The following is a 22,092-nucleotide window of genomic DNA, read 5'->3' as shown; positions in this document are numbered from 1 at the left end:
AGTAATTCATAATAGAAATATATCATAATGACATATAATAGACCAATTTAATACCGACGGGATCGATTAAATTACAGAGTCACGTAATAAGAACAAAAGAAATACAAAAAGTCGCATATACGAAAAGATTTAAATAATATATGATTTTTTTTCGTCCTATTTTGGTATATTCATCTGAAGTTTAGGACAACTGTGGGCAAATTTATTCAAAACGGTTAGAAAATATTCAGTTTGGAATATGCACGCATAGTAACAGGTTAACCATGTTATGCTTGTATCAACTCTATTTATAGAGAGACGGGATTGGAAAAATAAAGTGTACGAAGGGAAGTCAAAAAATGACAATGTTTAATAAAATTGTAGATAACCAAACACCGGATTATTTACAAGTTTTGGTTCCTCCGTATGTATCAGATACTAAAAATTATAACCAGCGAAATAGACATAACACCAATATACCATTGAACCGTCTATCAGTTTCTCAAAAGTCTTTTTTCCAACTTCTATTACATTGTGGAATGAATTAGATTTGCATGTTCGTCAAATTCCTACTTTCTCTTTTTTCAAGTTTCAATTGCAATAATTGTATTTTGATAATGTAAAACCTACTAAACTGCTTCCCTGTTAACTGTTTTCTTGAATTTATAAAAGTCCACCAAAAATACTCTATTCGAATTTACCTTACCTTTTCTTATAGCTACATTGCAATCGGAACCCACCTGTTAAGCTGGTAAACAAAAAAAGGGAAGCAGTTTAGTCAAACGGAGTTATTTCAACATAGTGAATGACCTCGCAGATAGCGCTGTTTTTCGCTTCCGTGAAGTGAGGTTCAAACGGACGACAATTGTAGAACAAAATCAGTAAAACAAGACATAAAACCGCCGCAAATCACCAATGTGACCTATTCAAACGTCGAGAAAAATATCTCCGTATTCTAAGGATGTAATTTCTATGAAAAGTAAGAGAGTTGTTATATGAAACTTTTATCGATTTCCTGACCTGATCCTCCAAAGTGAAAGTAGGTCATTCATCGAAGGTAATTACCTACTTCATTTGCACTTGGGGCTCGTATGGATAGTAAAAAACAATGGATTGTTGAGACTTGATATATGTTTATACATTGTAGAAAATTGTAAACACATAAAAAAAAGACACCAAACCATATTTTTAGTGAGGTCCAAACAAGGGGGGTCCATGCCCAAACTACCTGTGTTCACAATATTGCACGTTACTATTTACAACTTATACAGATAAATAGAAAGTGATTTAAAAAACTAGTAACGGTAGGTGTTTTCCTTTTGGACCGAAATCGTTAGGGTGTGTTTGATTATTCAAAGTAAGAACGTTTGAACGTTTTACCCTTCCGGAGCAACTGAGATCACCCCTAGTTTTTGGGTGGGGTTCATGTTGTTTATTCTTTAGTTTTCTATGTTGTGTCATGTGTACTATTGTTTGTCTGTTTGTCTTTTTTATTTTTAGCCATGGCGTTGTCAGTTTGTTTTAAATTTATGAGTTTGACTGTCCTTTTGGTATCTTTCGTCCCTCTTTGATATCCATTGAGTCGTTTCTATTATCATTTTTTTATAATCACAATATTTTAAGATTTATTAAATTATTTTTCATGCCTTCATGCTTATTAGATAATTACAAATTTATGTAATGTGCTATATAAATATAATGTAAATTCATGACTATTATGGAGAAGACATAACTTAGTTGTCTAATCCATTTGTTTGAACAGTAAAATACGTTTAAACTAAGCTATCAGATATGACTGTGTACTTTTAAATACTGCACAGCCAAACACATGTCTCACATTGGCAATGTTGTAAATGCCGGTTGAAAGAAGATTTATTTAAGAGTGACCAAATATCTAATCCCTTATCACTTTTATTGCCCGTCTGTCGAGTGGAGCACCCTACCACAAGAAGAAAGAGGCGTTTATAAATACAGGAGAATACAATAAAATGTGGCGCTTAGATACCGTGCACCACATTTCCATGTTCAGTGCACAACTTTTAAAATGTGGATCAACTCTAATTAGGTATACATATGATTTTGAACGGTTTTGCTAACAAAAAGGTAGAACGTGCGCGCATACAGAATTGTAAATATAATATGCAATCATAATTTGGTCAATAATCTAATATTATTATATAATTATGTAACTACAATCAAAGCATGTGTGACTTGTGTAACCTGACTGAAGATTACGAACACATTTTTCTTAAATGTCAATTCTTCCATGAATTTTGGAAGAAAGTATATGTACTTGTAAGCAAAATCAAAATTGGGTCACATATATTTAATTTCAGAACTTTGGTACTGGGTTATAATAGTTATCAAATGTACCAGGATTAAAAATTAAGTACGCCAGACGCGTGTTTCGTCTACATAAGACTCATCAGTGAAGCTCATATCAAAATATTCATAAAGCCAAACAAGTACAAAGTTGAAGAGCATTAAGGATCCAAAATTCCAAAAAGTTGTGCCAAATACGGCTAAGGTAATCTATGCCTGGGATAAGAAAATCCTTAGTTTTTCGAAAATTCAAATTTTGTTTTACAGGAAATTTTTTAAATGACCACATTATTGATATTCATGTCAACACCGAAGTGTTGACTACTAGGCTGCTGATACCCTCAAGGACGAAACGTCCACCAGCAGTGCCATCGACCCAGTGGGGTAAATAGTTATCAAATGTACCAGGATTATAATTTAGTAAGCCAGACGCGCAATTCGTCTACATAAGACTCATCAGTGACGCTCATATCAAAATATTCATACAGCCAAACAAGTACAAAGTTGAAGAGCGTTAAGGATCCAAAAATACATGATCCTATGAATCACGATATAAATCTCTTCCTAACTATCGTAATATATTCTATCCATAAAAGTACTCATATATCAAATTATAAACAAAAAGGCATAGACGCTTTTGCGGTCTTCAGAAATGAAGTTTTAAACACATACGAAATTAACAAATATATTAATGCTAAAAAAAGCAATTTTTAAATGATGTAAAAAGATACCTATGATCATGAAAAGCTAGATCTAAAATACTCTCATGTATAGAAAATTTAAGCAAAAGTTGATAATTTATATGAACACGTGGCAATAAACCAAACAGCATGCTTACTGCAAACGAATGTACAGAATTGTGTCTCCAAACTCATTTATGCATAAAAATTCAATGAAGGTTCAATTAAAGTTTCGAGACTAACCATATTATACAAATTTTAGCTAAAGTTTTTTAAAAGTTGTATGTGAGACTCGATAATAGTTATCAAAAGTACCAGGATTATAATTTTATACGCCAGACGCGCGTTTCGTCTACATAAGACTCATCAGTGACGCTCAGATCAAAATAGTTAAAAAGCCAAATAAATACAAAGTTGAAGAGCATTGCGGATCCAAAATTCCAAAAAGTTGTGCCAAATACGGCTAAGGTAATCTACTCCTGGGGTAAGAAAATCCTTAGTATTTCGAAAAATTCAAAGTTTTGTAAACAGAAAATTTATAAAAATGACCATATAATTGATATTCATGTCAACACCGAAATGCTGACTACTGGGCTGGTGATACCCTCGGAGACGAAACGTCCACCAGCAGTGGCATCGACCCAGTGGTGTAAATAGTTATCAAAAGTACCAGGATTATAATTTTATACGCCAGACGCGCGTTTCGTCTACATAAGACTCATCAGTGACGCTCAGATCAAAATAGTTAAAAAGCCAAATAAATACAAAGTTGAAGAGCATTGCGGATCCAAAATTCCAAAAAGTTGTGCCAAATACGGCTAAGGTAATCTACTCCTGGGGTAAGAAAATCCTTAGTATTTCGAAAAATTCTAAGTTTTGTAAACAGAAAATTTATAAAAATGACCATATAATTGATATTCATGTCAACACCGAAATGCTGACTACTGGGCTGGTGATACCCTCGGGGACGAAACGTCCACCAGCAGTGGCATCGACCCAGTGGTGTAAATAGTTATCAAAAGTACCAGGATTATAATTTTATACGCCTGACGCGCGTTTCGTCTACATAAGACTCATCAGTGACGCTCAGATCAAAATAGTTAAAAAGCCAAATAAATACAAAGTTGAAGAGCATTGCGGATCCAAAATTCCAAAAAGTTGTGCCAAATACGGCTAAGGTAATCTACTCCTGGGGTAAGAAAATCCTTAGTATTTCGAAAAATTCAAAGTTTTGTAAACAGAAAATTTATAAAAATGACCATATAATTGATATTCATGTCAACACCGAAATGCTGACTACTGGGCTGGTGATACCCTCGGGGACGAAACGTCCACCAGCAGTGGCATCGACCCAGTGGTGTAAATAGTTATCAAAAGTACCAGGATTATAATTTTATACGCCAGACGCGCGTTTCGTCTACATAAGACTCATCAGTGACGCTCAGATCAAAATAGATAAAAAGCCAAATAAATACAAAGTTGAAGAGCATTGCGGATCCAAAATTCCAAAAAGTTGTGCCAAATACGGCTAAGGTAATCTACTCCTGGGGTAAGAAAATCCTTAGTATTTCGAAAAATTCAAAGTTTTGTAAACAGAAAATTTATAAAAATGACCATATAATTGATATTCATGTCAACACCGAAATGCTGACTACTGGGCTGGTGATACCCTCGGGGACGAAACGTCCACCAGCAGTGGCATCGACCCAGTGGTGTAAATAGTTATCAAAAGTACCAGGATTATAATTTTATACGCCAGACGCGCGTTTCGTCTACATAAGACTCATCAGTGACGCTCAGATCAAAATAGTTAAAAAGCCAAATAAATACAAAGTTGAAGAGCATTGCGGATCCAAAATTTCAAAAAGTTGTGCCAAATACGGCTAAGGTAATCTACTCCTGGGGTAAGAAAATCCTTAGTATTTCGAAAAATTCAAAGTTTTGTAAACAGAAAATTTATAAAAATGACCATATAATTGACATTCATGTCAACACCGAAATGCTGACTACTGGGCTGGTGATACCCTCGGGGACGAAACGTCCACCAGCAGTGGCATCGACCCAGTGGTGTAAATAGTTATCAAAAGTACCAGGATTATAATTTTATACGCCAGACGCGCGTTTCGTCTACATAAGACTCATCAGTGACGCTCAGATCAAAATAGTTAAAAAGCCAAAAAATACAAAGTTGAAGAGCATTGCGGATCCAAAATTCCAAAAAGTTGTGCCAAATACGGCTAAGGTAATCTACTCCTGGGGTAAGAAAATCCGTAGTATTTCGAAAAATTCAAAGTTTTGTAAACAGAAAATTTATAAAAATGACCATATAATTGATATTCATGTCAACACCGAAATGCTGACTACTGGGCTGGTGATACCCTCGGGGACGAAACGTCCACCAGCAGTGGCATCGACCCAGTGGTGTAAATAGTTATCAAAAGTACCAGGATTATAATTTTATACGCCAGACGCGCGTTTCGTCTACATAAGACTCATCAGTGACGCTCAGATCAAAATAGTTAAAAAGCCAAATAAATACAAAGTTGAAGAGCATTGCGGATCCAAAATTCCAAAAAGTTGTGCCAAATACGGCTAAGGTAATCTACTCCTGGGGTAAGAAAATCCTTAGTATTTCGAAAAATTCAAAGTTTTGTAAACAGAAAATTTATAAAAATGACCATATAATTGACATTCATGTCAACACCGAAATGCTGACTACTGGGCTGGTGATACCCTCGGGGACGAAACGTCCACCAGCAGTGGCATCGACCCAGTGGTGTAAATAGTTATCAAAAGTACCAGGATTATAATTTTATACGCCAGACGCGCGCTTCGTCTACATAAGACTCATCAGTGACGCTCAGATCAAAATAGTTAAAAAGCCAAATAAATACAAAGTTGAAGAGCATTGCGGATCCAAAATTCCAAAAAGTTGTGCCAAATACGGCTAAGGTAATCTACTCCTGGGGTAAGAAAATCCTTAGTATTTCGAAAAATTCAAAGTTTTGTAAACAGAAAATTTATAAAAATGACCATATAATTGTTATTCATGTCAACACCGAAATGCTGACTACTGGGCTGGTGATACCCTCGGGGACGAAACGTCCACCAGCAGTGGCATCGACCCAGTGGTGTAAATAGTTATCAAAAGTACCAGGATTATAATTTTATACGCCAGACGCGCGTTTCGTCTACATAAGACTCATCAGTGACGCTCAGATCAAAATAGTTAAAAAGTCAAATAAATACAAAGTTGAAGAGCATTGCGGATCCAAAATTCCAAAAAGTTGTGCCAAATACGGCTAAGGTAATCTACTCCTGGGGTAGGAAAATCCTTAGTATTTCGAAAAATTCAAAGTTTTGTAAACAGAAAATTTATAAAAATGACCATATAATTGATATTCATGTCAACACCGAAATGCTGACTACTGGGCTGGTGATACCCTCGGAGACGAAACGTCCACCAGCAGTGGCATCGACCCAGTGGTGTAAATAGTTATCAAAAGTACCAGGATTATAATTTTATACGCCAGACGCGCGTTTCGTCTACATAAGACTCATCAGTGACGCTCAGATCAAAATAGTTAAAAAGCCAAATAAATACAAAGTTGAAGAGCATTGCGGATCCAAAATTCCAAAAAGTTGTGCCAAATACGGCTAAGGTAATCTACTCCTGGGGTAAGAAAATCCTAAGTATTTCGAAAAATTCAAAGTTTTGTAAACAGAAAATTTATAAAAATGACCATATAATTGATATTCATGTCAACACCGAAATGCTGACTACTGGGCTGGTGATACCCTCGGGGACGAAACGTCCACCAGCAGTGGCATCGACCCAGTGGTGTAAATAGTTATCAAAAGTACCAGGATTATAATTTTATACGCCAGACGCGCGTTTCATCTACATAAGACTCATCAGTGACGCTCAGATCAAAATAGTTAAAAAGCCAAATAAATACAAAGTTGAAGAGCATTGCGGATCCAAAATTCCAAAAAGTTGTGCCAAATACGGCTAAGGTAATCTACTCCTGGGGTAAGAAAATCCTTAGTATTTCGAAAAATTCAAAGTTTTGTAAACAGAAAATTTATAAAAATGACCATATAATTGATATTCATGTCAACACCGAAATGCTGACTACTGGGCTGGTGATACCCTCGGGGACGAAACGTCCACCAGCAGTGGCATCGACCCAGTGGTGTAAATAGTTATCAAAAGTACCAGGATTATAATTTTATACGCCAGACGCGCGTTTCATCTACATAAGACTCATCAGTGACGCTCAGATCAAAATAGTTAAAAAGCCAAATAAATACAAAGTTGAAGAGCATTGCGGATCCAAAATTCCAAAAAGTTGTGCCAAATACGGCTAAGGTAATCTACTCCTGGGGTAAGAAAATCCTTAGTATTTCGAAAAATTCAAAGTTTTGTAAACAGAAAATTTATAAAAATGACCATATAATTGATATTCATGTCAACACCGAAATGCTGACTACTGGGCTGGTGATACCCTCGGGGACGAAACGTCCACCAGCAGTGGCATCGACCCAGTGGTGTAAATAGTTATCAAAAGTACCAGGATTATAATTTTATACGCCAGACGCGCGTTTCGTCTACATAAGACTCATCAGTGACGCTCAGATCAAAATAGTTAAAAAGCCAAATAAATACAAAGTTGAAGAGCATTGCGGATCCAAAATTCCAAAAAGTTGTGCCAAAAACGGCTAAGGTAATCTACTCCTGGGGTAAGAAAATCCTTAGTATTTCGAAAAATTCAAAGTTTTGTAAACAGAAAATTTATAAAAATGACCATATAATTGACATTCATGTCAACACCGAAATGCTGACTACTGGGCTGGTGATACCCTCGGGGACGAAACGTCCACCAGCAGTGGCATCGACCCAGTGGTGTAAATAGTTATCAAAAGTACCAGGATTATAATTTTATACGCCAGACGCGCGTTTCGTCTACATAAGACTCATCAGTGACGCTCAGATCAAAATAGTTAAAAAGCCAAATAAATACAAAGTTGAAGAGCATTGCGGATCCAAAATTCCAAAAAGTTGTGCCAAATACGGCTAAGGTAATCTACTCCTGGGGTAAGAAAATCCTTAGTATTTCGAAAAATTCAAAGTTTTGTAAACAGAAAATTTATAAAAATGACCATATAATTGATATTCATGTCAACACCGAAATGCTGACTACTGGGCTGGTGATACCCTCGGGGACGAAACGTCCACCAGCAGTGGCATCGACCCAGTGGTGTAAATAGTTATCAAAAGTACCAGGATTATAATTTTATACGCCAGACGCGCGTTTCGTCTACATAAGACTCATCAGTGACGCTCAGATCAAAATAGTTAAAAAGCCAAATAAATACAAAGTTGAAGAGCATTGCGGATCCAAAATTCCAAAAAGTTGTGCCAAATACGGCTAAGGTAATCTACTCCTGGGGTAAGAAAATCCTTAGTATTTTGAAAAATTCAAAGTTTTGTAAACAGAAAATTTATAAAAATGACCATATAATTGACATTCATGTCAACACCGAAATGCTGACTACTGGGCTGGTGATACCCTCGGGGACGAAACGTCCACCAGCAGTGGCATCGACCCAGTGGTGTAAATAGTTATCAAAAGTACCAGGATTATAATTTTATACGCCAGACTCGCGTTTCGTCTACATAAGACTCACCAGTGACTCTCAGATCAAAATAGTTAAAAAGCCAAATAAATACAAAGTTGAAGAGCATTGCGGATCCAAAATTCCAAAAAGTTGTGCCAAATACGGCTAAGGTAATCTACTCCTGGGGTAAGAAAATCCTTAGTATTTCGAAACATTCAAAGTTTTGTAAACAGAAAATTTATAAAAATGACCATATAATTGACATTCATGTCAACACCGAAATGCTGACTACTGGGCTGGTGATACCCTCGGGGACGAAACGTCCACCAGCAGTGGCATCGACCCAGTGGTGTAAATAGTTATCAAAAGTACCAGGATTATAATTTTATACGCCAGACGCGCGTTTCGTCTACATAAGACTCATCAGTGACGCTCAGATCAAAATAGTTAAAAAGCCAAATAAATACAAAGTTGAAGAGCATTGCGGATTCAAAATTCCAAAAAGTTGTGCCAAATAAGGCTAAGGTAATCTACTCCTGGGGTAAGAAAATCCTTAGTATTTCGAAAAATTCAAAGTTTTGTAAACAGAAAATTTATAAAAATGACCATATAATTGATATTCATGTCAACACCGAAATGCTGACTACTGGGCTGGTGATACCCTCGGGGACGAAACGTCCACCAGCAGTGGCATCGACCCAGTGGTGTAAATAGTTATCAAAAGTACCAGGATTATAATTTTATACGCCAGACGCGCGTTTCGTCTACATAAGACTCATCAGTGACGCTCAGATCAAAATAGTTAAAAAGCCAAATAAATACAAAGTTGAAGAGCATTGCGGATCCAAAATTCCAAAAAGTTGTGCCAAATACGGCTAAGGTAATCTACTCCTGGGGTAAGAAAATCCTTAGTATTTCGAAAAATTCAAAGTTTTGTAAACAGAAAATTTATAAAAATGACCATATAATTGATATTCATGTCAACACCGAAATGCTGACTACTGGGCTGGTGATACCCTCGGGGACGAAACGTCCACCAGCAGTGGCATCGACCCAGTGGTGTAAATAGTTATCAAAAGTACCAGGATTATAATTTTATACGCCAGACGCGCGTTTCGTCTACATAAGACTCATCAGTGACGCTCAGATCAAAATAGTTAAAAAGCCAAATAAAAACAAAGTTGAAGAGCATTGCGGATCCAAAATTCCAAAAAGTTGTGCCAAATACGGCTAAGGTAATCTACTCCTGGGGTAAGAAAATCCTTAGTATATCGAAAAATTCAAAGTTTTGTAAACAGAAAATTTATAAAAATTACCATATAATTGACATTCATGTCAACACCGAAATGCTGACTACTGGGCTGGTGATACCCTCGGGGACGAAACGTCCACCAGCAGTGGCATCGACCCAGTGGTGTAAATAGTTATCAAAAGTACCAGGATTATAATTTTATACGCCAGACGCGCGTTTCGTCTACATAAGACTCATCAGTGACGCTCAGATCAAAATAGTTAAAAAGCCAAATAAATACAAAGTTGAAGAGCATTGCGGATCCAAAATTCCAAAAAGTTGTGCCAAATACGGCTAAGGTAATCTACTCCTGGGGTAAGAAAATCCTTAGTATTTCGAAAAATTCAAAGTTTTGTAAACAGAACATTTATAAAAATGACCATTAATTGATATTCATGTCAACACCGAAATGCTGACTACTGGGCTGGTGATACCCTCGGGGACGAAACGTCCACCAGCAGTGGCATCGACCCAGTGGTGTAAATAGTTATCAAAAGTACCAGGATTATAATTTTATACGCCAGACGCGCGTTTCGTCTACATAAGACTCATCAGTGACGCTCAGATCAAAATAGTTAAAAAGCCAAATAAATACAAAGTTGAAGAGCATTGCGGATCCAAAATTCCAAAAAGTTGTGCCAAATACGGCTAAGGTAATCTACTCCTGGGGTAAGAAAATCCTTAGTATTTCGAAAAATTCAAAGTTTTGTAAACAGAAAATTTATAAAAATGACCATATAATTGATATTCATGTCAACACCGAAATGCTGACTACTGGGCTGGTGATACCCTCGGGGACGAAACGTCCACCAGCAGTGGCATCGACCCAGTGGTGTAAATAGTTATCAAAAGTACCAGGATTATAATTTTATACGCCAGACGCGCGTTTCGTCTACATAAGACTCATCAGTGACGCTCAGATCAAAATAGTTAAAAAGCCAAATAAATACAAAGATGAAGAGCATTGCGGATCCAAAATTCCAAAAAGTTGTGCCAAATACGGCTAAGGTAATCTACTCCTGGGGTAAGAAAATCCTTAGTATTTCGAAAAATTCAAAGTTTTGTAAACAGAAAATTTATAAAAATGACCATATAATTGATATTCATGTCAACACCGAAATGCTGACTACTGGGCTGGTGATACCCTCGGGGACGAAACGTCCACCAGCAGTGGCATCGACCCAGTGGTGTAAATAGTTATCAAAAGTACCAGGATTATAATTTTATACGCCAGACGCGCGTTTCGTCTACATAAGACTCATCAGTGACGCTCAGATCAAAATAGTTAAAAAGCCAAATAAATACAAAGTTGAAGAGCATTGCGGATCCAAAATTCCAAAAAGTTGTGCCAAATACGAACTAATCAGGACAACTGATCAATCAGCTTTAACGGCTTTCAACAAAAGGTAAATGATCACAAAGTTTTAATCTTTAAAAACAAAACCTGACAAAACTGTACAAATTTTGTAAAATGTATGTCTAAGATGTATATTATACCTATAAATTGTAAAATTAACGTACTACCTATAAACATGAATTCACTGAATAAATTCCCTGGTTATCAAGTGACTAATTCACAGGGATACTCGGCCAACTGCTGTAAGTCGAGTAATTTGTAAAAACAGCAAAGAAAAGTGCAATAAAGATATTATTTTAGAAAAAAAAAAAACAATTAAATAGTCCGCACATGCCCGATTTTCATAAGTTAAACGCCAAAATTTCATAAAAAAAAATTGTGAGCAATGATGTTATAGATAAAAGAAGAAAGATACCAAACGGGACATTCAAATCACGCATACTTTTGCATAGACTCTATCTAGAATCCATACATCATTATAATTAAAGACGAGAAGTTAAAAAAAATGATTAAGGTTAAATGTATTCATATTTGTTCTTAAAGATGCATCCTTATAAATTCTTTTTGACCCATTTTTTACGGAAAGATGACCGAAAAAAATATACAAGAGGTACTATCAGAGATCTTAAACTCTACCTCTGACAAAAATATTTTGACATATAGGATAGAAGTATGCTAAAATATACACAAGAAGTAAGTCGCGTACACCTTCGGCATTCCGGTGTGTTTGAAACTCTTGTTTTATTCTTATAACTCATAAATAAAAAAAAGACATATCAAATCACTTCAGATTTTTTTTTTTTCAACTTAATTTCGATAAAGTAACTTTGAGAAATAAATATATGGGTCAAGTGACATAATCGGAGCATTTGATTACCGGTAATTAAATAAATGATTGTCTTGTATGCTGTGTTTTTTTTAAAATACAGTAAAAATTTTGACTTGTTTGTGATATTGAAACCCCTGGTACATACTGAAGTCGTTACTATTGAGAGCATGATCTCATATCAGCAGATTAAATGTTTTCGAAAAACTAAGGATTTTCTTACCCCAGGAGTAGATTACCTTAGCCGTATTTGGCACAATTTCAACTTTGTATTTGTTTGGCTTTTTAACTATTTTGATCTGAGCGTCACTGATGAGTCTTATGTAGACGAAACGCGCGTCTGGCGTTTAATATTATAATCCTGGTACTTTTGATAACTTTTTTTAGCTTTACTTTAATGACTAAAAAGTTTTATACTGTATAATTTGGCTTGTATTCTTGTTTTTCTTTGATTATATCCTTATTAAAAGATAAAGTGGTCATGAATAGATTGTTTTTGAATTCTTGTATGTAATTTTTGAAAATCACTGATCGGAATTGAATAGGCAAGGATTTGCAATATAAAAAAGAAAAAAACAATTCGTTGCTTAAAAAGCCAATATGACTATCCAAACCAAATTGTTGGTGACTTGTTGATATAAACTTTAAATAATTTTGTTTTTAAGTTTTCTCCCCCTGGAATCCTATGGCTTTAAATGATTCCTCTCTCTTCGAAATTCCGCTCAGTTTTAAAGTGTCCTATAATATGAAACCTTTTGTGTAGCTAGATCAAAAGCACTAAATAACGGTCTTTAAAACATGTTACTGCTAAAGTAAGGCTGGCGTACTTAATTATAATCCCGGTACCTTTGATAACTATTTACATTACTGGGTCGATGGCAACGCTGGTGGACATTTCGCCCCCGAGGGTATCACCAGCCCAGTAACAACACTTCGGTGTTTATATGAACATAAATTATGTAGTCATTTTTATACAATTCCTGTTTACAAAGCTTTTGAATTTTTCGAAAAAACTAAGGATTTTCTTATCCTAGGCATAGATTACCTTAGCCATATTTGGCACATTTTTTTGGAATTTCGGATCCTCAATGCTCTTCAAATTTGTACTTGTTTGGATTTATAAATTTTTTGACATGAGTGTCACTGATGAGTCTTATTTAGACGAAACTCGAGTGTGGCGTACTAAATTATAACTTTTGATAACTATTATCAGGAAGAAGCTTAAGGAGCTTATTTACGGAAATATCTGTGATCTTTATACCAAACAAATATTTCCAAATAAACAAGTATAGATGTTCTCAATGTTGAGTTTTAGGAAATATGTTGGAATGATATTACGATAACAATTGTTAGATGGCTATATAATGCGTATCAATAGTGAAAGTTCTCTATCACTAATGGATATAAATGTCCAAGTTCTATGATCGGGATTTGAAAACTTTGTTATATTTTGCTATAGTGTAAATACATCTTGCTTGTATAAATTATCAGATTTACAAAATTATTATACTATAGCCTTTACCAGTGCCAATACAGAAACAGCCAGTTGATAACAATTTTACTAAATAATCCAACTTTTTAAATACAGACGTGTTCTAAATGTTGTATTAGATACATTAAATGAGAATAAAGGGCCAATTTGTACAATACGGACTGGCAATGTATCCTGAATTACATGCACGATATATATTTACAAGTTATTCAGAATTCATTGCAAGTCCGTATTGGAAATATTGGACCGGACTGAAAAGCAATATAGATCACGTGATTTTAATGACTAGGATGACGTCAACGGGATGACACATGGCGTTTTGTTATTATTAGGGCTGTTATAATTGTATTATTTAATAAATAATTGTATCGGCCTCATAAAAAGGATATAGTTGTTTAATATATCCCTATAAAAGAATAAAAGAGTGACGAAAGATACCATACGGACAGTCAAACTGAAGATCTAAAATAGACTAAAAACGCCATGGCTAAAAATAAAAAGACAAACGGACAAATAATAAACAATATAGAAAACAAAAGAGTTAGCAACACGACCCCCCTAAAAAAAAATTGGTGATCTCAGGTGCTCCAGAAGGGTAATCAGATCCTGCTTCACATATGGCATCCATCGTGTTGCATATGTTATTACACATCCGATAAATAGTCTAATTCGGTAGGTCACATTTGGTTTAATAGCTTTCTTGTGGGTAGCAATCCTTTATCAAGGAAATCATGATAGGTAATACAAGCCCGGGACTATCGTATAAATTGGAAGATATATACTCCGTATGCAGGCGCTGCTGAAATCTTGCTACATTGAAATTGATTGTTCTCAGTTGGGACGCTGAAATCATCTGTTTTGCCGTTAAGTTTTGTTTAAAACTGACCCTAATTGTCAATGTTGATCAGTCTATCCCCTGTTTCTTAAATTTTGTAGTTTGTGTGTAATACTGTAGTATGTTATTTCACACATTGGGTCAAGCAAAATTTCAAGAATTACAACAACAAAAATGAAAAAAATGAAAACTTATTTCAATACATTTTACCTGTGCACGCAACCAATTAACTCCAAAGGTGCTGAAGTAGTAACACGTTGTCTCATGCAGTATCCATTCTTTGATGCAAGAGTCTAAACATAAGACAAAAATATGTCAGATATAATTAGTAGAATGCGTTCAGCAAGTAAAGTATGAAAAATACAGCATTGACATAGCAAATATTTTCTGATCTTATGTTCATTTATTACTTGGATGTGTTCAGTTTGCAGAATTGGTTACTTTTGAACTTGAGGAGTAGCTATATAGATACACTTATATGTTTTGATAACTCACATTGACAATGTGAACCTCTACTGTTTGGAGTACATGCACATCTGTAGGAATAATCTGGACGAACTTCACATGTGCCACCATTCTTACACGGATTAGCCGCACATGGATTGTCTAAAAAATAAAAAATAAATATGTTACAGTCAGCAAATTTTACAATGCAAAAGCATAGTTGAATTTCCCACATAGTCTGCATTCCATATTGTTGTACTTCAAATAAATGCTATATTTCAATCCAGATTTGAAACTATCAATTTTTAATTATATCAAATAAAGAACAAACTTAACTGCCAAAACAATGACGATCCTCAGGGATGACATTAAATAATTATCATAGATATTGCAACTATCCCACAATCACCAGCCTGCATCGAAAAAAGTAACGTCTTTGCGAGAAACATCAGTACGCAGAAACTTCCAATTCCAATTCATTGCAATCTAGAATCAGAAGCTCAGTCCTACAACAGTGTCACGCTGTCTACACGATACGCTACCAACACGCGATATAACCATTGCATTTGATTTTCAAAGAGTAGGTACATGTACAGTATTTGAAATTTTATAAAGCGAAAATTTTATCAAATAAACCCAGAATAATTACAGATTTTCCATATATGCTTGTTCAAGATATGTATAGCAATGCATTGCTTATGGGGGGATAATAATTTGTTTATTCTGAAATATAGAATCAAGATCAATATCAAAATATCTTGGACCGTTTTCAAACGTAAGACGATGACGTGGGACATTTTTACTTATATCAATAAAGTGCCAAGGTTGATTGAAGATTTGAACACCAATGTTATTATTATCTGCTGATTTTTAATTTCAGAATCATTTTTTATTTTCACGTTAAATATACAAACATAAGATAAAGATGTTTCCAAATATATGCAAATATGAGTTGCAAATGTTTATCATCTTAATAATAATATGGGGATATCCATTGGACGTGGATCTGTACTTATATACATCCTGTCTTTTTGTTATTGTTCAATGGTACAATATTTGTATTCCTTTCTTTCATTTTTGCTAATTTTCTTTGTCTATATGCCGTTTTGTGTTTCTTTGCTACATATGATCTGGCTTTGTTCTTCTACATCCCATTATTGTGTTGTTGTGCTGCTATGGTAAATTTTCAAATGCTTGTCTGCTTTGTTTATATGCCCTTTTGTGCTTCTTTGTATCATATGTGTTTGTTTTATTGTGATAAAGATTACAACACAATGTTGACTGCTGAACCTTTATTTTTGACATATTAACATATTATGTCTGTTTGTTTTGTTCACACATCGTTTCCAAAGTAATGGAATTGTATGTGACTGTCATACAGATGGGAGGTTAAACTAGCAAGAAAATACCTGTATAAAGTCGTATTCATACGTTTGAGCTTTAGATTTTGACATTTGATTAAGGGCTTTACGTTTTGAATTTTCCTCAGAGTTCAGTACTTTTGAGATTTTTTTTCTGTACATTTATCGTTTTCGTTTTGAAACTTTTTTCCTTCAACAGATTTTGCGGATCAGAGCTTGAGGGAATGGCGACTTTAGTATAAACCACATGGATAATATTTTCTATATTAGTCTTACTATGTTATCGAGTACATTCGATATCAGCCCGGTTATTATCACTCGACCTATAATATACAACTTCCTAGGGACCAAAAAGTCTTGGAATGGTAAAGTAACCACCATTTTTTGGGGAATATGCCTGTACCATGTCAGGAATATGACAGTGGTTGTTCCAATATTTATATTGATTGTATAGTTAAACTTTTGATTTTTTCAGGTGTTATAGATTACTCCATCTTTTTTACTAGTAATTTAAATTGTATTTGAATCTATTTTCTCTCTTTGATCTTGTTGATCAAGAATGTCAGTATGTAATAATGAATTTGTGTACTTATATTGATAGTTGACACCGAAGTATACCGAATCACAAGTACATGTATAACCATCATTAGTTATATATAGATTCTTACATTGATACCAGTGGATTATCAAATTTCGAGATAGTTAAATTATCAATTTTAAAGTCCAAGCCGCCTCGGCGAGGACTTTAAAATTTATAATTTAACTATCGAGATTGGATAAATTCGATAATCCACGAGTAACTATGTAAGAATCTGTTTCTCTAATGATTAAAAAGACATTTTCTTTTTTTGTTAACCAAAAATCCTCTTCGAGTGCCTTTCACATTGCACGAAGTTGTCAATTTCATTAACACCTGTTATCACATTTTGATTCATTCAGTTAGCTAAAAAGGTCATGACCCTTAAAATCATCCAATGATCTTTTGAGATCACTAGCAACCACACGTTGATTACATTTTTTTATACAATGGGTTCGGAAAGGGATAAATTTCCATAGAGTTAGACAAATTGCAATATCCATGTATACAAGGACCGGCTGTACAAGGCGTGACTGAAATAAAAAAAAAAACATTTAATTTCTCGCATCTTTAATTGAATGAAGAAACAAAAACAATAAGTGCAAAAGAACACGAAGAAATAAAAAAAAAAGTTCAAACATAAATGAAAAAGTGAGGATGAAACTCTCCTTTACAATTTGTGAACTTTTCGTTCAATACATATGGGGATTTTTTTGTAAGTTTTTTTTCTTTTGCTTTCATTTTGTAATTTTTTTTCAATATTGATTTACTATTTTGTTAGATTTTATATTTCTTTTATTTATTCGCATTCAATTAAACTTGTTTTTAAGCAGTTTATTATAGTATACAATTATAGTCTTAACAATTTATGATTTTAGTGGCTTAAGAAATCATATTCAATGATGTAGTAAATACCTTACGTCCACAAGTAGGTAATTGTTTAATGAAAACAACTTTTAGTGAAAAAAAAGAACCATGAATTTTTCATTTTTAACTCATGTGTCGTAAATAAAGGCAACAGAAGTATATTGCTGTTCGAAATTCATAAATCGATTGAGGAAAAGCAAATCCAAGTTACAAACTAAAACTGAGGGAAACACATAATATATAAGAGGAGAACAACGACCCAACAGAAACACAACACTATAACGCAACACACAGAAAAACGAACTTTAATATAACAATGGCCATTTCCCTGACTTGGTACAGGACATTTTAAGAAACAATGGTTGGTCGAACTTTTTTGTTGGCTAGCCAAACCTCCGTTTTTATGAGTGTTCAATATATTATTACATACAAAGATTTTTTGTTAAATTTAGAAAGATGTTTAATCGAACATCTTGAACACCCGGATACATATCGGTCTTTATAAGATGCATATATGATTTTTATAAGAAAATAAAGGACGGATTTACAATTTTCTAAAATCTCTTCTTTTCTATATGATGTATTGTATAAAGGAATTACCAGTGAGACTGTTAGCCAAAAGTTCTTTGTGAGTCTTTGCAAGTAAGGTTTTTTGCGTGCACAGCAATATGAGTGCAGGCTTTTTTGCTTAAACTTCAAAATATATGTCGTGATGGAAAGCTAAAGCATCCACATCTACGGCCTATTAAAAGGGTTCAAAATCTGTATGAAAATATTAAAACGACGATTAATGAAGCGCTTCTAAATATTAAACTGTACAGTTTTGGACGATTCAGATCAAAAGTAAATTTTTGGTCCATTTTGGCACTTGTTTAATAACTTATCATGAAGCATGGACCTCAACTGCATCCATGAGTAACCTAAAGTTCCTTTTCAAGAAAATATTGAACTCGGTTAAATGGATGACGGTTTATGAAGGGACGTAGTTTTAGGTGTCATACCACCAATTAAAAGTCCCTATCTGTTAAACCAAATTTTGCTATTTTCACAGCTTTCTAAATATTTTACCTTAAGTTTAACTTTATAGAAACTAGGTATATCCTGAATTGTTCAGGTGTCACCTTTCTGCATGCCAACTTTCAACATACATTCAAAATCATATAAGAATGAAGAGAGCTCCCGAAAGGAGGTACCACTAAAAATAACCCCTGGTTTTCTGGAAATCTTAAATTAGTATACCACGGAGCGCATTTATCATCAATTTTAAATGCAAACTCCAAGACTGGTAAAATTTGAATCAAAATGGTCTTAATATATATTTTTCAACAAAAGTTTCATTTCTGCAAATGTGTTGGTTAGTTTAGGTGAACAATGACATCAAATGCACTTTTTATTATCAGAGTAGGCCTACTTTCACATATGACGTTCTAAATTTGAGGGAGAAATTGGTGGTATGACACCGAAAGAGACAAAAAAGTTGATTAGAAATCTTTTGTTTTGCTTTATTCTTAATCCTTAGTCAATTTGTAGTTAAAAACAGTCTTTCTGACCAATGTGCGACTTATATTAAAAATGTCACAGCTCAATTAACACTGCATTTATTTAGCATTGTTTACATTAGGCTATGCTATCTGCCAAGAACATAGTATGACGCAATGATATAAGGGGTAAAAATCAGATAATTTCATTAAATCTGCATGACAAAATTTGTTTGGGGTAGTAACCAACCTATGTTTCAATGTTCAACACCCCAAAAACAACTTTCTGTGCATTTATAACAATTTAGGATGGGTTTTTTTTTTTTATATAAAAGCATATTGTCAGGGTGAGAAAAGCTGAAAATAGCACAAACTCAAGTTTTAGGCTCTACGTTTGCAATATGTGACATTTTGCCACCAAAAAGGTTGAAATGTGGCTAGTATTATTTCAAATGATCAGTTAAGACAAAAAAAATCATTTGTTTTTTGAATTTGATGTTTCACCGCATTTCGCTTAAAGAGACATCAAAAGAGACAAAAAAGGTGATTAGAAATCTTTTGTTTTGCTTTATTCCTAATTCTTGGTCAATTTGTAGTTAAAAACAGTCTTTCTGACCAATATGGGACTTATCTTTAAAATTTCACAGCATAATTTAAACTGACTGTAATGTATGACTTTGATAGAAAATACTTGAAAATTTGATTTTGGGCTACAGGAACATACACTTTCAATATAAAGATCAGTTTTTGCTGATTTTTCCTTGTTTGTTCTACTACTTTGAAGACTTTCAACAATTTTTGCAATGAATTTAGTACAAAATCGAAGGTATTTAAGTGTCAAGGACAATTGACCCCCCTTTTTTCATCTGGTGTCAGTAAAGTCATACAAATTGATCAAAAGTGCAGTCATGGTAATGTAACTGTTTTTATTTACATCAGTTAATAAAATTTTAGATATAAAAATATCATTTGGAATAATAAATGGTATTTTTGTGAGTTTCAGCATTGTTTACATTAGGCTATGCTATCTGCAGTGCTTAGTACATAGGATGACGCAATGATATAATAACATTTTAGGACATTTTTTTTTGTATAAAAGCATATTGTCAGGGTAAGAAAAGCTAAAAATAGCACAAACTCAAGTTTTGGCCTCAAATTTCAGTTTCATCTGACGAAAGATTTTGACCACTTTTTAAACACTTAAGTGTCTATTTCATTTGATTCAATTATTTTTTGTGAAAGATTTTAACTCATTTAGTCATAAAAACGATCCGATTCAAGCTAAATATGAAAAATCTACAAAATATGTGAAAAATGTCACTTTTCAGATGGTTTTTGTCAAAAATGAAAGTGGCCGCATCCGTGTTCATCCTCAATCTTTATATATGTTATGTATACTCATCAAATCAACTTCCATTTTAATATTTTGGCTGAACACGAATGCGGCCACTTTCGTTTTACACGAAAACCGTCTGAAATTTAACTAAAATGCTTGAATTTTGATGATTTCAGTAATTTAGCATGACGTAATGGTACTAGTACTCAATATATGTGCATTGTATTGCCAAAAATAGCCAATATGTATGTAGCAGAACCATTCTACTATCAAATAAATAACTAAAAGTTTACATTTTAACAATTTTGTAAAACTGTTATATTTTGGGACCAAAAAGGGCTCTTACCGGACCTACTCCTTTGCAATATGTGACATTTTGCCACCAAAAAGGTTGAAATGTGGCTACTATTATTTCAAATGATCAGTTAAGACAAAACAAATCAATTGTTGTCTGAATTTGATGTTTTATCGCATTTCGCTTAAAGGTGTCATACCACCAATTAAAAGTCCCTATCTGTTCAACCAAATTTTGCAATTTTCACAGCTTTCTAAATATTTTACCTAAAGTTTAACTTCTTTCAAATTTTTACGAGAAGAAGGTGAAACATTTAAAACTCAAAAAGCCCACTTCCTTCCTAAGATTCACAAACTAAGTACGGAAACATTAGAAATGTACTAAAATAAATGTATGAATAAAGAAAAAGTACATGTACCAGGTCGACCGATTATTAGTCAATACTCGAGACCATTACTAAATATTGGAAAATACCTAGATTATATTCTTCTTCCATTGGTAAAGACACAAGATACATATCTATCAGATACTAGCCATTTTATCAGATACATAGAAAATACTCATAGGAAACAGAGTGATTTACTTGTTTCCTATGATATAACATCGCTATATACTAATCTCAATTTCAATGAAATTAAAACGGCTATAGAAAGTACGCTGAAAGACCATGTAAATCAAGAAATTATGAAATTAAAAGACCATCCACAGAAAGTCTTCTTGATATTCGGAGTATTTTACTGACAAAAACTGAATTTACTTTTAATGAAAACGCATACAAACAAATCGTTGGCGTTATAATGGGCGGTTTGCCTCCCCGGAAATATCTGATATTGCTATATTTGACCATATAAATAATATTATAGAACAATATCCATACAAAGACAGTATCAAATTTCATAAACGAATATGAAATGATGGCTTCATTATATTTAATGGAAGCAGTGAGCAAATTAAACAACTATTTGAAATAGCAAATAAGAAACATAACCTGCTAAAATTTACTTTTAAAATAAATACTCATACTATGAAATTCTTGGATTTGTTGTTGTAGAAAGGTAAACGGTTTAGATATTTGAATGAGCGAAACTTAATGATAAAAGAAAATTTGAATGTTTGAAACTACCAGAGGAGACTACAGCAGTCACTTCACCATCAAGAGACCCGACTTCAAACACCGAGGAGCTGGAAACAACCGCACAGCCCCCAAATCTTGGATCTTGGGAATACCTCCGATCATCACTGATATGGTAACAGGTACACAAGACACGTCTATATACAGCAATCAATCAGCAAACCAGGACTCGGCTGATGATACTTTGATTGACACACC

At 34.0% G+C, this 22,092-nt stretch overlaps 1 long non-coding RNA gene across 1 annotated transcript in view; it reads right to left on the bottom strand.

Annotated features, from left to right (window-relative positions):
• Positions 1–15,009, bottom strand: part of LOC134706247 (uncharacterized) — a 33,921-nt gene extending 18,912 nt beyond the window's left edge. Inside the window, exons 1-2 of the long non-coding RNA XR_010105602.1 lie at positions 14,900–15,009; positions 14,615–14,697 (exon numbers count right to left, since the gene is read on the bottom strand). This is a non-coding gene — a long non-coding RNA (uncharacterized LOC134706247). The remainder of the gene's footprint in view (positions 1–14,614; positions 14,698–14,899) is intronic.
• Positions 15,010–22,092: the final 7,083 nt, after the last annotated feature.

This window comes from Mytilus trossulus, chromosome 1 (genome assembly GCF_036588685.1).
Source record: "Mytilus trossulus isolate FHL-02 chromosome 1, PNRI_Mtr1.1.1.hap1, whole genome shotgun sequence".
NCBI classification, from domain to species: domain Eukaryota; kingdom Metazoa; phylum Mollusca; class Bivalvia; order Mytilida; family Mytilidae; genus Mytilus; species Mytilus trossulus.
Note: the sequence above shows the minus strand (reverse complement) of the source record. Positions and strands in the feature narration are given on the sequence as shown.